Source organism: Aotus nancymaae, unplaced genomic scaffold (assembly GCF_030222135.1).
Source record: "Aotus nancymaae isolate 86718 unplaced genomic scaffold, 86718_ANA_hifiasm-v0.15.2.pri h1tg000007l, whole genome shotgun sequence".
Classification (NCBI taxonomy): domain Eukaryota; kingdom Metazoa; phylum Chordata; class Mammalia; order Primates; family Aotidae; genus Aotus; species Aotus nancymaae.
The window spans coordinates 62,815,125-62,830,371 of NW_026988418.1; the positions used below are offsets into that span (position 1 = coordinate 62,815,125).

The window sequence follows — 15,247 nt, forward strand, 5'->3', positions numbered from 1 at the left end:
TTTACCTTCCACATGATTAATTCAAACTTAAGGACTCTCATAATTAGATACTATTTTTATTTTTTCTGATTCCTCAATAAAAAGAACTATTTCAAAAGACTGTTGTTAAGAATATATGTAAAACATTTAGAACAATGTCCAAAATATTTTAAGTGTCCAATACTTTATTTGTAGCAATATCTCCAGCTTCCTGTCCTTGCAGTTCCTTCTCAATTATAACTCTATTAACTCCATGCCTTTGCTCAAGCTGTTTTGCCTACCTGGAATGCCTTTTACCCCTTAGCAAAACACTATATATTTCTTAAGGTCAAGCTCAAATGTGAAACCCTCCCAGCCAACAACGTGAAGAATTAAATTGTGTTCCCATCACAGGTCCAGTCATGCTGAGTTGTACAAATTTTCCATGCATTTCTAGTAATAGTTCCACAAGACTGAAGTTAGAAATAATGTTTATTTAATTTGGTATCTCAAAGCGTAGCCTACTGACATACAGCAAACATTGAACAGAATGTACTGGATAATGTTATTATTTCTTCTCACATTTATGTTTCCGCCAATGGGGGAAGAGAGAATAGATGTTTTCTTCAACCAGTGATAAAATATATATGGAAATGTATTCATCTAGCAATAGGTAAATTAGAAATTACATACTTAAGAAATGGGATCACCTCATTTATTCTGTCCTATGCTTGCTTCCTCCACCCCATCTCTTTACCAAACAACGTATCTTGAGCGTTGCTGGTGGGGGAAAAAAAAATCACATGAGTCCTACAGTTGAAAATACCTTAAATATGGCCGGACGTGGTGGCTCACACCTGTAATCCCAGCACTTTGGGAGGCCAAGGTGGGCAGATCACAAGGTCAAGAGATTGAGACCATCTTGACCAACATGGTGAAACCCCATTTCTACTAAAAATACAAAAATTAGCTGGGTGTGGTGGCATGCACTCTGTAGTCCCAGCTATTCAGGAGGCTGAGGCAGGAGAATCACTTGAACCTGGGGGGCAGAGGTTGCAGTGAGCCAAGATTGTACCACTGCGCTCCAGCCTGGCAACAGAGTAAAACTCCATCTAAAAAAAAAACAAAAGCAAACAAAAACCCTTAAATCTAATTCCCTGATGCAACACAACTGTATTCACAGGTAAATAAAGTACTCTTTTAGGCCAGGCATGGTGGTTCATGCCTATAATCCCAACACTCTGGAACCCTATCTCTACAAAAAACTAAAAAATTAGCCAGGCATGGTGGTGCACACCTATAGTCCCAGCTACTGAGGAAGCTGAAGTAGGAGGATCACTTGAGCCCAGGACGTCTAGCCTGCAGTGAGCCATGATGGCACCATGCACTCCAGCCTGGGCCACAGAGCGAACCTGTCTCAAAAAGCAACAACAACAATAACAACAAACTATATTTTAAATAAAATACTACCAGGGAATGTTTTGTTAGTTTTTTTGAACTAGAAATTTGGTACAAAATTGTAAGATACAACATTATCTCTTTCAATAGTCTATGAGTTTCTCAACAGCAAAACTCTTATCTAATTTACTTTTTAACTTAACATCTAAAAACCCACCATCTGATACAAAGCGAGTATTCAACTTTGACGTGGTGGCATGATCTTTGGGTTGTTTTTTTATTGAGTAGTTCACTGATTTCCACCTACCTATCTCAGGCCAAGCTATTTCCCTCCAGCCCTCATTCTGGAAAGAGGAAAAATCTGATTTTATCTCAAAATTCTTCTTTTTTGCATTTTTCTTACCCTCACCTCCAAGATAAACTGAAGAACACAACTGAATTGATAGAAGTTTGAGTGTGATGCAAGGTGATATGCAGTATTTTTATAGGCAAGATAAAAGCATGCATAGTAAAAAGGAAATGCATCAATATAATGATATGATTTTAATCAAAGGTAAATGCCATCATTGCAAGTTGCATCCAAATTTCAGACAAGTTAAAATGTGAAGAGATGCTAAAATATAAAAAAGTACATCTTAGAATCAGTAAGATATGACACTAATGCCAAACATTACAACAGGTGTTTTCTTCCTTCCTTTTTCTAGTTATTCAAATTTCTATGGTGTATATTTAACTCTGATAATGCAAAAATGTTTAATTTTTAAACTTACAGAATCGTCTTTATCCTCTCAGACACTATGTTTTAGTCTGTTTTCATGCTGGTGATAAAGACATACCTGAGACTGGGCAATTTAAAAAAGAAAGCGGTTTAATTGGACTCACCGTTCCACGGGGCTGGGGAAGCCTCACAACCATGGCAGAAGGTAAGGAGGAGCAAGTCACATCTTACATAGATGGCGGCAGACAAAGAGCTTGTGCAGGGGAACTCCTTTTTATAAAAACATCAGATCTCACGACACTTACTTACTACCATGGGAACAGCAGTAGAAAAGACCTGCCCCCATGATTCAAATACTTCCCAATAGTCCCTCCTACAACATGTAAGAATTCAAGATGAGATTTAGGTGGGGACACAGCCAAACCATATCATTCCACCCCTGGCCTCTCCCAAATCTCACGTCCTCAGATTTCAAAACCAATCACGCCTTCCCAACAGTCCCCCAAAGTCTTTACCCATTTCAGCATTAACTCAAAAGTCCACAGTCCAAAGTCTCATCCGAGACAAGGCAAATCCCTTCCACCTATGAGGCTGTAAAATCAAAAGCAAGTTAAATACTTCCTAGATACAATGGGGATACAGGCATTGGTTAAATATAGCCATTCTAAATGGGAGAAATTGGCCAAAACAAAGGGGTTACAGGCCCCATGCAAGTCTGAAGTCCAGTGGGGCAGTCAAATCTTAAAGCTCCAAAATAATCTCCTTTGACTCCATGTCTCACATACAGGTCACAATGATGCAAGAGGTGGGTTCCCATGGTCTTGGCCCGCTCCACTCCTGTGGCTTTGCAGAGCATAGCCTCCCTCCTGGCTGCTTTCATGGGCTGGTGTTGAGTGTTTGCAGTTTTTCCAGGCACATGGTGCAAGCTGCTGCTGGATCAACCATTCTGGGGTCTGGAGGACAGTGGCCCTCTTCTCCCGGCTATACTAGGTGGTACCCTAGTATGGACTATGTGTGGGGGCTCCAACCTCATATTTCCCTTCCACACTGTCCTAGCAGAGGTTCTCCAGGTGGGTCCCACCCCTGCAGCAAACTTCTGTCTGGGCATCAGGCATTTCCATTCATCCTCTGAAATCTCTGCAAAGGTTCCCAAACCCCAGTTCTTGACTTCTGTGCATTTGCAGGCTCAACACCACATGGAAGCTGCCCAGGCTTGGGGCTTACACCCTCTGAAGCCACGGCCTGAGCTGTACCTTGGCCCCTTTTAGTCACAGTTGGTGCAACTGGGATACAGGGCACCAAGTCCCTAGACTGCACACGGCAGAGGAACCCTGGGACTGGCCCATGAAACCATTTTTTCCTCCTAAACCTCCAGGCCTGTGATGGGAGGGGCTGCCACAAAATGTCTCTGACATGTCCTAGAAACATTTTACCCATTGTCTTGGTGATTCACATTCAGCTTTTTGCTACTTATGCTAATTTCTGCAGCCCGCTTGAATTTCTCCTCAGAAAATGGGTTTTTCTTTTCTATCATATTGTCAGGTTGCAAATTTTCTCAACTTATATGCTCTGCTTCCCTTATAAAACTGAAGGCTTTTAACAGCACCCAAGTCATCTCTTGAATGCATTGCTGCTTAGAAATTCCTTCCACCAGATACCCTAAATCATCTCTCTCAAGTTCAAAGTTTCACAAATCTCTAGGGCAGGGGGAAAATGCTGACACTCTCTTTGCTAAAACATAACAAGAGTCACCTTTGCTCCAGTTCCCAACAAGTTCCTCATCTCCATCTGAGACTACCTCAGCCTGCACTTTATTGTTCATTTTACTATCAGCATTTTTGTCAAAGCCATTCAACAAGTCTCTAGGAAGTTCCAAATTTTCCCACATTTTCCTGTCTTCTTCTGAGCCTTCCAAACTGTTCCAACCTCTGCCTGTTACCCAGTTCCAAAGTCGCTTCCACATTTTCAGGTATCTTTTCGGCAACATCCCAATCTACTGGTACCAATTTACTGTATTAGTCCATTTTCAGGCTGCTGATAGAGACATGCCCAAGCCTAGGCAATTTAAAAAAGAAAGAGGTTTAATTGGACTCACAGTTCCACATGGCTGGGGAGGCCTCAAAATCATGGTGGAAGGCAAGGAGAAGCGAGCCACAACATGGATGGCAGCAGGCAAAGAGAGCTTGTACAGGAGAACTCCTCTTTATAAAACCATCAGGTCTCATGAGACTTATTGCTATCACTAGAACAGCACAGAAAAGATCTGTCCCCATGATTCAATTACCTCCCACCAGTCCCTCCCACAATATGTGGGAATTCAAAATGAGATTTATGTGGGGACACAGCCAAACCATACCAGACTACGTCTCATGTTGCGTACTTCATACATTTAAGAAGCTGTATAAATATTTTCATAATAGGGACATGAAGTGATACATTACAAACATAACATGGTGACTAAATTATTATTTACCTAGAGCAGTTGCCTCATTCTACACAGTGCTTTTTAATGTCAATAGATGTATTAATATAATACTAAAAAGTCAAAATAATTATGTCTATTATTATAATATCATTATAGTGGTGAGATAGCTACATCTATTTACAGATCTCAAACTAGCTGATTAGGCTTTGATGAGCTTTATTTTCAACTTTATGCTTTATTAACTTAACTGCATTCACTCAGGCCTGTTAATCTAGCAAACCAATAAGAAAGGTATATTTAAAAAAAAAAAAAAATTTCCATTTCTCAATCTTGCGGCAAAAAAACACACAAAAAATAAACAAAGAAAACACCCTTTCGCACACTCCTTCTATTTTACATACAAAAGCTTCAAACCACCTTAATATTTATAACAGGTCCACTGTATGACATAAATACCAGTTATCCAAAGAATTTTATCCTTAAGCTTATGGAAGGTTATATTCTTGACAGAGATGCCTATAACAAAAGTGACTTACTCTTAAAAAGAATGTTATGATGAAAGCCATGTTTTTAAGCAAGGACCTGTTGCCTAATTTTATGTAGAAATAATATAAATGTCATTTTAAATAATCATTACATAAAAATCTTTCCAAAAAGGCCTAGCACAGTGGTTCACGCCTGTAATCCTGACACTTTTGGTATGACAAGGCGGGAGATCGCTTGGAGGCCAGAAATTCAAGACCAGCCTGGTCAACATAGTGAAATACCACTTCTCATAAAATTTTATTTCATTTAGATTATATTGTTACAAAGAAAATTTAGGAAGATCCTATCTTTCCCCTTCATAATTCAAGTTCATATTACATTGAAACAGATTAGAAGGTGATGATATTTATCAGGTCATGGATGAGTATGATGTTGATCCTGGGGAAAAAATTACAACTTACTTATCTAAATGGGCAGTATGGCATGAGTACTTAGAAGGAAGTGGTAAATTCTAGGAGCAATATGAATTCACTACAAAAATCATGTCAGACTAAGGTCATTCTTTTATTTGAAAGGAATCAAGAACATTTTGTAAATTTTGTTCACTATGCTACAAAGCATTTGATGATAAACAAAATCAGGGTTTCTCTGACCTTTCCACATAAGAGACCAGGGCACATACAGCTCTAGGGTCTATCTGCACACCTCTATGACCAGGAAAGAAAGACTCTTCCCCACACTGGCTCTAGCAGAAACATCCCAAAAGAGGACTCTGGCCCAGTATGGATCAGGTTATGGATATTGTCAGAACACCAGGTCTACTAACACAGGAAAATGTGTGAAAAGGTGCCGGTAAGTGAAAGATGAGAGCCAATACAATAACCAATGGGTGTCAATTAATAGAAAGATTATAGTGGTGTAAACATACTGTTCTATACTTAGTCCTGTCCAATCAGTTTTTTAAGTTTGTTAGGAAAACAGAAGAAATAGTAATTACATGTGCAGACTAAAAAGTTTCAGAAGGAAGAAGTAAAGTGCCCAACCAAAAATAAGTATAAAAACTTGCACCTAGGTTTTTAAAAAAAAAGTCAGGCCAGGTGCAGTGGCCACTCCCAGCAATTTGTGAGGCTGAAGAGGGCGGATCACCTGAGGTCAGGAGTTTGAGACCAGCTTGACCAACATGGCGAAACCCTGTCTCTACTAAAAATACAAAAACATTAGATGAGCATGGTGACGGGCACTTGTAATCCCAGCTACTTCGGAGGCTGAAGCAAGAGAATCACTTGAACCCAGGAGTCGGAGGCTGCAGTGAGCCAAGATCGCACCACTGCACTCCAGCCTGGGTAACAGAGCAGGACTGAGTCTCAAAAAATAAAAAATCAAACACACCAAGTTGAGGAGGGGGAAAGAAGGGAAAACCATTCTGTAAACTAAATACAAGTGAAACGAGTCATAAAAATGAATGTAACTTCATGCTATTTTAATGAAAGCTTAGGATCTTAGGATCTTTAATGAAAGCTTAGGACAAGGCAGGTCACAGTTCTTTTCTAGTGTGTCAGTGAGAAGACACTTTGAATACCGAATTCCATTTAGTACCACCTCTTTAAAAGGTGGAGAAATACTGTCATAGTCAGGAAGCAGCAACTGAAAAAATACAGAGACCTAAAACCGTGTCACATAAAACTAACTTAAAACACTTTCCAATTCTGAAAGTAAATGATTCTATCAGTTGAAAAAGACATCTTTCGGGAGATTTTCATGGGTACATCTGAGGAAATTAGCCAGGCTGCAGAGTTTTTAAGAAGCTAACAATGGTATGTTTTGTTGTCCTTTTAGTTTTCTTTTAGCAAGCATCGGACTGAGAGCTACCTTTTATTTACTGATTACTGGGTTAAGATATTTTCACCATTAATCCTCACTTAACTGCTGAGTGAATAAATACTACCATCCCTATTCTACTGAGGTTCAGAGAGGTTAAGTAAATTGACCAAAGTCACAGATCTAGCAAATGGCTAACCGAAAAACCGAACCCATATCTGACTCTAAAGACTATTCTTTAACACTATGCCAAACTGCCTCCATAATAAAGATCAAGTTGCTATATATAAAAATGTTCATTTTTGTAAATTATAAAATACATGTAAATTAAAATAATCTTTCAACACTATTTTACATCTGTAAAGTAGAAAAAAATTGAAATACCCCCTAATGATCAGCAGGTAATTAAGTTAGCATTCATTCATAGTATTGCAAATTGGCACAACTCATGAAAAGTAATACATCAATCTGTGTAGCTTAAGAATGCCCACACTGTTTCCACAACCACTAAGGAAATTCATAAGCCTCCAATCATTAATCTCATTCCTGGCAATTTATTCCAAGGAAGTTATTCAGCAGAGACGAAAGTGTTCACTTGCAAAAATACACAGTATAATCCATAAAAATTCCAGAGGCAGTCTAGATGCTCAATAGCTAAGAATAAAATAAATTAAGCTATAGCTACACAGAGGAATATTTATGTATTTCTTTAAAAGTATAGTTATTAAGGTCACGTATAGGGAAATATAGGAAAGAGGTATGTTTTAAATGAAAATAGCAAAACATATAACTATGTAAAAAATGCACATAAATACAGGATAAAAGGAAATAATAAAACAATATCTGTATTATGGTTATGATATTATGGATGATTTTAATTTTCTTAAATTGTGTTTAACGTTTACACTATTATTAACTGTCAAAAGCAGGTGATGATAATGACAGCATTTTTATAAGTTTCTGAGAATTGCTTTACCCATACATATACGGGATATAAGTGGTCCGGCTCCTAAAGAGCTCATAAATACACTAAAGACAACATTTACATTTGTAGAAAAAGAATTTGCTATTTAAAACATAGTAACCACAGCCCCCAAGAAATGAACATCTCATTTGTTGTTGTAGAGTCAAACAAATACGAGTCTGCTATATGCCAGCCACAGTTCTAGCCACTGGGACTATAACAGTGAATAAAATAGACAGAAATTCTTGCCCTTGTGGAACTTACATGCTAGCAGTAAGTATATACTGCAAAGCTATACAAAAGACAAGATAAATATGTAAAATGTAGAGCACTATTTTATAGTGATAAGTGCTAAGAAGAAAAGTAAAGACAGGAAGGTAGACAGGATGCTATTTTAAATTGAGTGGCGGAGGCCAGGCACAGTGGCTCATGCCTATAACCCCAGCAGTTTAGGAAGCTGAGGCCAGAGAATCTCATGAGCCTAGGAGTTCGAGACTAGCCTGGGCAACATAACATGAACTCGTCTCTACAAAAAATATTAGCCAGGTGTGGTGGCGTGTGCCTGTAGTCCTAGTTACTTGGAGGCTGAGATGAGAGGATTGTTTGAGCCTGGGAGGCAGAGGTTGCAAGCCAAGATTGTGCCATCACACTCCAGCATGGGTGGCAGAGTGAGATTCCGTCTCAAAATAAATAAATAAAAATAAATTGAATGGCAACAGAAAGTCTCACTAAGATGTCTGATAAAAGACTGAAAGAGGGGAGAGAGTAAGCAGTGTGAGTATCTGAGGAAAGAGCACTTCAGGCAGGGGAAACAGCAAGTGCAACCTGAAAATAGAATGCCTACCCAAGGGTGTGAATGTGCCAATAACTGGGAGACATAGTTAATTAAACAACCTGCACTCAGTTCCCCCTAGCAGACCACAGATAGCTATACAGTTCTTAAAACAACAGCTCTGGACCTGATCTGCCTTAGTTAGTTTCAGTACACAGCTACTTTGGCTGTCAAATTCTTCAATGCTTTTTTTCCATCTAAGGTTGCTTAAGCATCTCCTTTTTATTGCAAGGATCCAAAGGGGGCCAGCCCATATAACATCTACTCATGGGTCACTGTAAGGGTCTCAAGCAGCTCTTGTCCCTCACGTGACTCATGCTTGTACTTTGCAAAACACTCGGTTTGCCTGTAAAACTGAGAAAAGTGAAGCCAGGCCCCTTCTAGAGCATGAGTTGAAAGGAGCAGATCTAAGGAAGGAAAGCTGACTTTTGAAGTTTGCAGGGAAGTCGTAGAGGGGTTAGAAGTAAGGCAGTGCAGGGAGTAAGAAGCTAGAGATATAAGGACATCCGAGCAGCAGGCAACAGGGAAAAAAAAAAGTCAAGAAATTTCCAGCAGTGGGAATGTCCACAAAACTCTAAATAAAAGCATTTTAAGCTGTTCACTATGCTGGGATATAATCCTTACCAATCCTCCCAAATTTTCAATAAAGCTCTACTACAAATATTTGCTTTGTGACTGATTCTTTAGAGAAATTAAGGCAGACACCAAAGAGACAGCCTCAAGAGACAAAATGTAAGTACCTCCTAAAATAGAGCAGAAGCAAGGAAGTGAAGTAAGGTGTCACTAAGGGAAACGCAAGCTCCCTGAAATTCCTCAGAAATAGAAGAGGAAACTGTGTTCCCACCATTTATCGATTGGGGCTTTTAAAAGAAGAAAAATCACCCCATAATGAGGTGGACTTTGGTGTACCTAGCTAGAGTATACTCAGTCAAGTAATGAATAGTTAAAACAACAAGGTAAATTCATGCTTCGGAAATTTTAAGAGAGGCGATCATCATTTAGATCACCTAGAATAGTTAAATAACACTTCATGGACCAGGTGACCCTGACCTAACCCTTTAAGGATGACGAGAGTTGGAGAACAGGGATATCATAGAAAGATATTCCAGGTATAAGTAACAGCATGAATAAAGCCCCAAAGCCAAAAATGAGTGTGGCCTGTTCAAAGAACAGTGCAGAAACTGGCCTATTTGGAACAGACAGTACCCACTGGCAGGCAATGGCACATAAGATTAGCCAGGTAAAGTGAGACCAGATTGAGGGAGGCTCTGAAATCCAAGATGAGAAATCTGAACTTTAATTGACAAGCATTGATAACAAGCAAAAGAAACTGCTTTGTTCTGTTCTGTTTTTTAAAGATAATAAAATACTGTGGCTATAGTATTGGTACCATTGCCTTCTAAAATTGGCCCACTGATTTCCCACTACCCGGGTCAGGTTATATATGGTCAGGTACACAACTATTACGTCTGTGAAAAGAATGTTTCTATTCATGTTTGTACTAGGCATCTCCAACTGCCTGTCAATTATCCTTCAAAGTTCTTCAACTCGCCTGTGTCATTTATCCTCTCTATAAACACTGTCTAACCTATGACATAGCCAAACTAGGGAATTAAAGATGATTCAGTTCATGCCCTTAAGAAACACAGGATCTGATGTAGGCAAAAGCCAAGAAAACAAACTAGTACAATACACAGTGGTAAGTGCTACAGTAGCGGATGCCTAGAGCAGTAGTCTCCAACCTTTTTGGCACCAGGGACCAGGTTTTGTGGAAGACCATTTTTCCACAAATTGTGGGTAGGGTGAGGGATGGTTTCAGGATGAAACTGTTCCACCTCAGATCATCAGACATTAGATTCTCATAAGAAGCGTGCAACCTAGATCCCTCACGTGTAGTTCACAATAGGGTTCATGCTCCTACGAGAATCTAATGCCACTGCTGATCTGACAGGAGGCAGAGCGCAGGTGGAATGCTCACTTGCACACGCTGTGGGGTTCGGGTCCTAACAGGCCACCGACCTGCACCGGTCCATAGCCCAGGGATTGGGGACCCCTAGCCCACAGTATCATAAAAGCAGATGATACTTACATCACTTTGGAGATCAGAAAAAGATAGAAAACACCTAAGACAGAGTGTTGACTGAGTCTTGAAGAAAAAGAAATAACAGCTGAGCATGGTGGCTCATGCCTGTAATCCCAGCACTTTGGAAGGCTGAGGTGGGCCAACAGCTTGAGCTCAGGAGTTTCAGACCAGCCTAGGCAATGTGGTGAAAACCCACTTCTACAAAAAATACAAAAAAAAATTAGCCAGGTGTGGTGGCAGGCACCTGTGGTCCCAGCTATTATATTTTGTAAGCTGACGTGGGAGGATTGCTTCAGCCCAGCAGGCAGAGGTTGCAGTGAGCCATGATCACGCCACTGCACTCCAGCCACAGCAAAAAGAGACAGACCCTGTCATAAATAAATAAATAAATAAATATCAAAGCATGGGGAGAGGTAGTGAAGGATGACAGTGATTACAATCAGACTGCAAAGGCTAGGCAGAGCCTGTCATACTGAGAGACTGTAAGTTAATTCCATATGGCTGGATGAGTGGGAAAAGTAGGCGAGGACCACACCACGATATACATGAAGTTTATATTTTAGAGTAGCTGAATGATTTTAATGAAGAAATATTATGATCATATCTGAGTTTCTTAGAAAGAGCTCTGGTGGCAGGGAAGACAGACTGAAAGGGCACCATAAAGTCTCTTCCTATCATAACTGCAACAAAAGTCTGATAAAGGATGCTATAAACAGTCATTTTATTCCAGTTATCCACTCCTACCCCCTTTCTAGGCTTAACATACATCCTTCATGAAGCCTGCCCTAACCCTTCCCAAACACATTCATCTTGTCTTTCTCAGAACTTCTTAAGACATGTCTGTCTATACATTTCATTCTGCTATCAGTGTTTAAGTTTCTTTTCCCTAACAAGAAGGTAAGCTCCCTGAGAAAAGAAGTCATATTTTTAATGTATGTAATACATACACACACACAAATCTTATAGCTCCTAGCACAGTAATACAACATTCTGAAATAGACACTTCCTTTAAAATGTCCCTCTTTATCCATGAGTAAAAAGATTCTGCTTTTCCCCATAAATAATAAAATAAAATGTAAGATTAGGCAAACTAAGGTGAAAAAGCACAGCAGTGGTGGGATCCGGAGTGAATAAAAGGTGATCAGGATTGAAAACAAGGGACCTTTCTGGGGAGATGGAAATGTTCTAATTTGTCATAGGGATGTGTTATACAGTGTACTCATTTGTCTAAAAAATGTGTCACTAAGGTTTGTGCATTTCAATGTATACAAATTTCACCTAAAAAACCTACAAAAATAAGGAGTGAGGAGCAGGTTGATACAGACGAAACAAAGTTCTTGTTGGGCAATCCTTATATTATCCCATGTACTTTTTATATGTGTGAAATTTTTCACAATAAAAGGTCAGAAACACACACACATATATATATGAGATCTAAATGAGTGAAAAAAAATTCATTAACAAAAATTTAAAATAACCCAGAACATTTAATTATTCATTCTCCTAATGTTTGGAGAAATGTTACACTGTAACTTTTAAAGTGATTTTACTAGCTCTATTATCTACCCAATTCTAAAACCAAACTACTATTAACAACATAGACAAAAGAAGGCCAAGTACCCACAGGTTCCTTAATTAAGCACCAGATATTAAAATTAGTTGTTACCAAAGATATTCAAAAGTCCAGTATAATATAAAAATTAGAATCTTCTAATGTTCAAACTGTGATACCAAAGGTGACTGAAAGATATTTATAAGACTTCTGGACATATAGTATCTTTAAAAATACATCAATACCATTTTTAATGGTTTCAAAATAGTTCAATCATTTCATTTCAACAATTTAAACTTCACGCTTATCTACTCGGTATCTGCAATCTCCTCCCACAAAATAATGTGTAAAATAGAGATTTTCCCCACTTAGCCCAACGAAAAAGACTAACAACAATCTTTTGTTCAGTACATTTCCTGCTAAATAATTCAATCCCCACAAAAGTTCACAACGTTTCTCAAGAAAAGGAGTAACTTTTAAAGTGTTTTACAAGGGCAAACGAGCAGCTAAAATCATTTAATAAGACAAATTCTATTATACTATTTTACTGCTACTGCTACTATTTCCCACTAGATTATGTTTAAAATTTCCCTGGCCAATAATCTATGGTCTTATAAATTGGTTTAGTAAGGAGTGTGGACTGTGACTGGATGGGGGCATGAGGAGAGTTTCTGGGGTGCTGATAATGTTGTTTCTTGACCTGGGTGCTAATTACACAGGTGTGTTCTATTTGTAAAAATTCTTCAAGCTCTACACTTATGTGTACATGTATGTGATATAATATCACATATACATATAAATATGTGATACTTCAGTAAAGAAGTTTTTGAAAAAAAAAATCATAAAAGTAATCCAGAACTGGTAGGGTTGTCCTCGAGTTCCCTCCTCCATATTAAAACTCCCTGTTCTATGCCCTGAAACACTTCTTTGCAAAAACGGAATTCAAGTTAAAGGACCTAACATTTTCTTTCTACTGGCATGTTCTCAGTTAACAGGTAACTTCTATTTGCAACTCGGAGCTCACAAAGCATACAAACCAATAGAAAAACTTGCTTAGTATTTTCCCAAATTAATCCTTTTAAAAGCAAACTGAATAGAAGAAAAATGAGTAAGCACTCTATTGCCCAGACTATGTGCAAATCATTTTCAACTCTGTTAAACGGATTTAAGAAGGAAAAGAAAGACCATCACTTCAGACTCTAGTAAGATAAAAACAGAAGGCTGCTAGAAAGAACTTCATGGAAAGGGTACTATGAGCTAGAAGTCTACTTGTCAGTGTTTTAGTCCAAATTTTATTAATTAGATATTTTAGGCAAATCGAACACAGTAGACAACAGTACTTGCGCAGAGGAATGAATGAAATAAAATTCATGAAAATAGTATGTCAAGATTTAATATGAAATATTCAATGACTGGCAAGAATGGTTGGGAAGCAGCCTTTTCTCATTCACTTGTCCAGCAAATAAAAATTGTTATTTATACCTGTATGTCACAACCGTAATTCAGAGGGCTCTCTCTTCCTTTCTGTGATCTGATAACTTCCCAAAGTGAAATCTAAGCACTGAAATTCTCTAGCAGTGGAGTGTCATTTAAAGGGAGCTTGATCCTCACCTAAAACACACTCTCACCTTTCACCTACAGAGCCCAGGAAGGAAACATTGTCTTCTTAGTCCGACAGAACCGATTCAGCCTTTCCGGATGAAATGCCAGGGCGTTCACCGACCAAAGGGTTCACCGACTCCAAGGGGTCACCACTTTAGAAGGCAATCCTGCCAAGTGGACCGGTGATAGTTCACAGGCGCCAACCTAGCGACTTGGCAACAGCAGTTACTCAGGAATCGTGCCAAACCTCGTTCAAGTGACTTAGACAGTAGCGTCCAGCCTGGTGAATCCAATCCCCATCCTCAATCACACATCCACGTCCCCAAAACAAATCCTTTACGGTCTTTCTGGAGATGAGATGGCAAAACCAGAACACACCCAGAAAGTTGACACAGAAGGGGGTAGTGTGGGGAAGGGGGTGGTGTGGGGAACACACCGCTTCCCCCTCCCACCCGCGACTGGAGGCTGCTGGCTCGGGGCTGGCTGGGCGCCGGTTCGCCAGCGGGCGCAGGATTCGCAATGCCGGAGTGGAACGAGATCGCAGGACCAGGCCGGCACCGGGGACTCGCGGACACCCTGACATTGGAGCCCCGTGGCAGTGGCGGTCGGCCCTCTCTCCGCCTGACCCCGCCGGGCGAAGGGAGCCGGGCGGGGAGGGAGAGCACGCGGGGAGCGCCCGCTCGGGCCCGGGAAGGCGGCGCGGCTACGGGCCTTCTTACCTGTGCAGGCCGAGGGCGCGGCGCCGCTTATGGAGCAGGCAGAGCAACAGGAACGCAGCACCCTCCAGCGAGGAGTTTCGCGCCGTCACGTACTCGCTGAAGGCCGCCAAGGCACGGCCGGTGCTAGCGAGCCGGCGGGTGGTACTCGACAGCGCCTACCTTAGTGCAGGAAGCGCTGGAGCCCACCCGGTACTTTGGCTCGGCAGGAGCGCGCGCGGGAGCCTCTGAGGGCGGAATAGTCCCAGAACGCGCTCTGCGCACGCGCGGACCCCCTCTGGGGCTCCGGAAACGCGGCGCGCAGGCGCTGGGGCTCCGGAAACGCGACGCGCAGGCGCTGGGGCTCCGGAAACGCGGCGCGCAGGCGCTGGGGCTCCGGAAACGCGGCGCGCAGGCGCAGGGGCTCCGGAAACGCGGCGCGCAGGCGCTGGGGCTCCGGAAACGCGGCGCGCAGGCGCTGGGGCTCCTCAGCCCTGTGAGGGCTCGGTTCTGCCCCCTCCTCACCCCTACCCTCCCACCCTTTGCGCGCACACCCGGCTTTCACAAGAACTGGATGAGCGGGCCCGGCCTGCGCTGAGGACCTAGTGGGCCCTGCCTCTGCACTCCCCCGGTGATGGACCGTTACCACGCTCTTAAAGGAGCCCAGGAAGGAGGCAGGCGGCCCTCTCACAGAGCATTTAGGGACAACACTCAGC

The 15,247-nt window shown here is 41.1% G+C and overlaps 1 protein-coding gene across 1 annotated transcript in view; it reads right to left on the reverse strand.

The window, feature by feature from the left end:
* LOC135268153 (ATP-binding cassette sub-family D member 3-like) overlaps positions 1–14,791 on the reverse strand; it is a 58,079-nt gene extending 43,288 nt beyond the window's left edge. Inside the window, exon 1 of the mRNA XM_064372715.1 lies at positions 14,556–14,791. The gene's annotated coding sequence lies outside the window, so the exon portion shown is untranslated. The remainder of the gene's footprint in view (positions 1–14,555) is intronic.
* Positions 14,792–15,247: the final 456 nt, after the last annotated feature.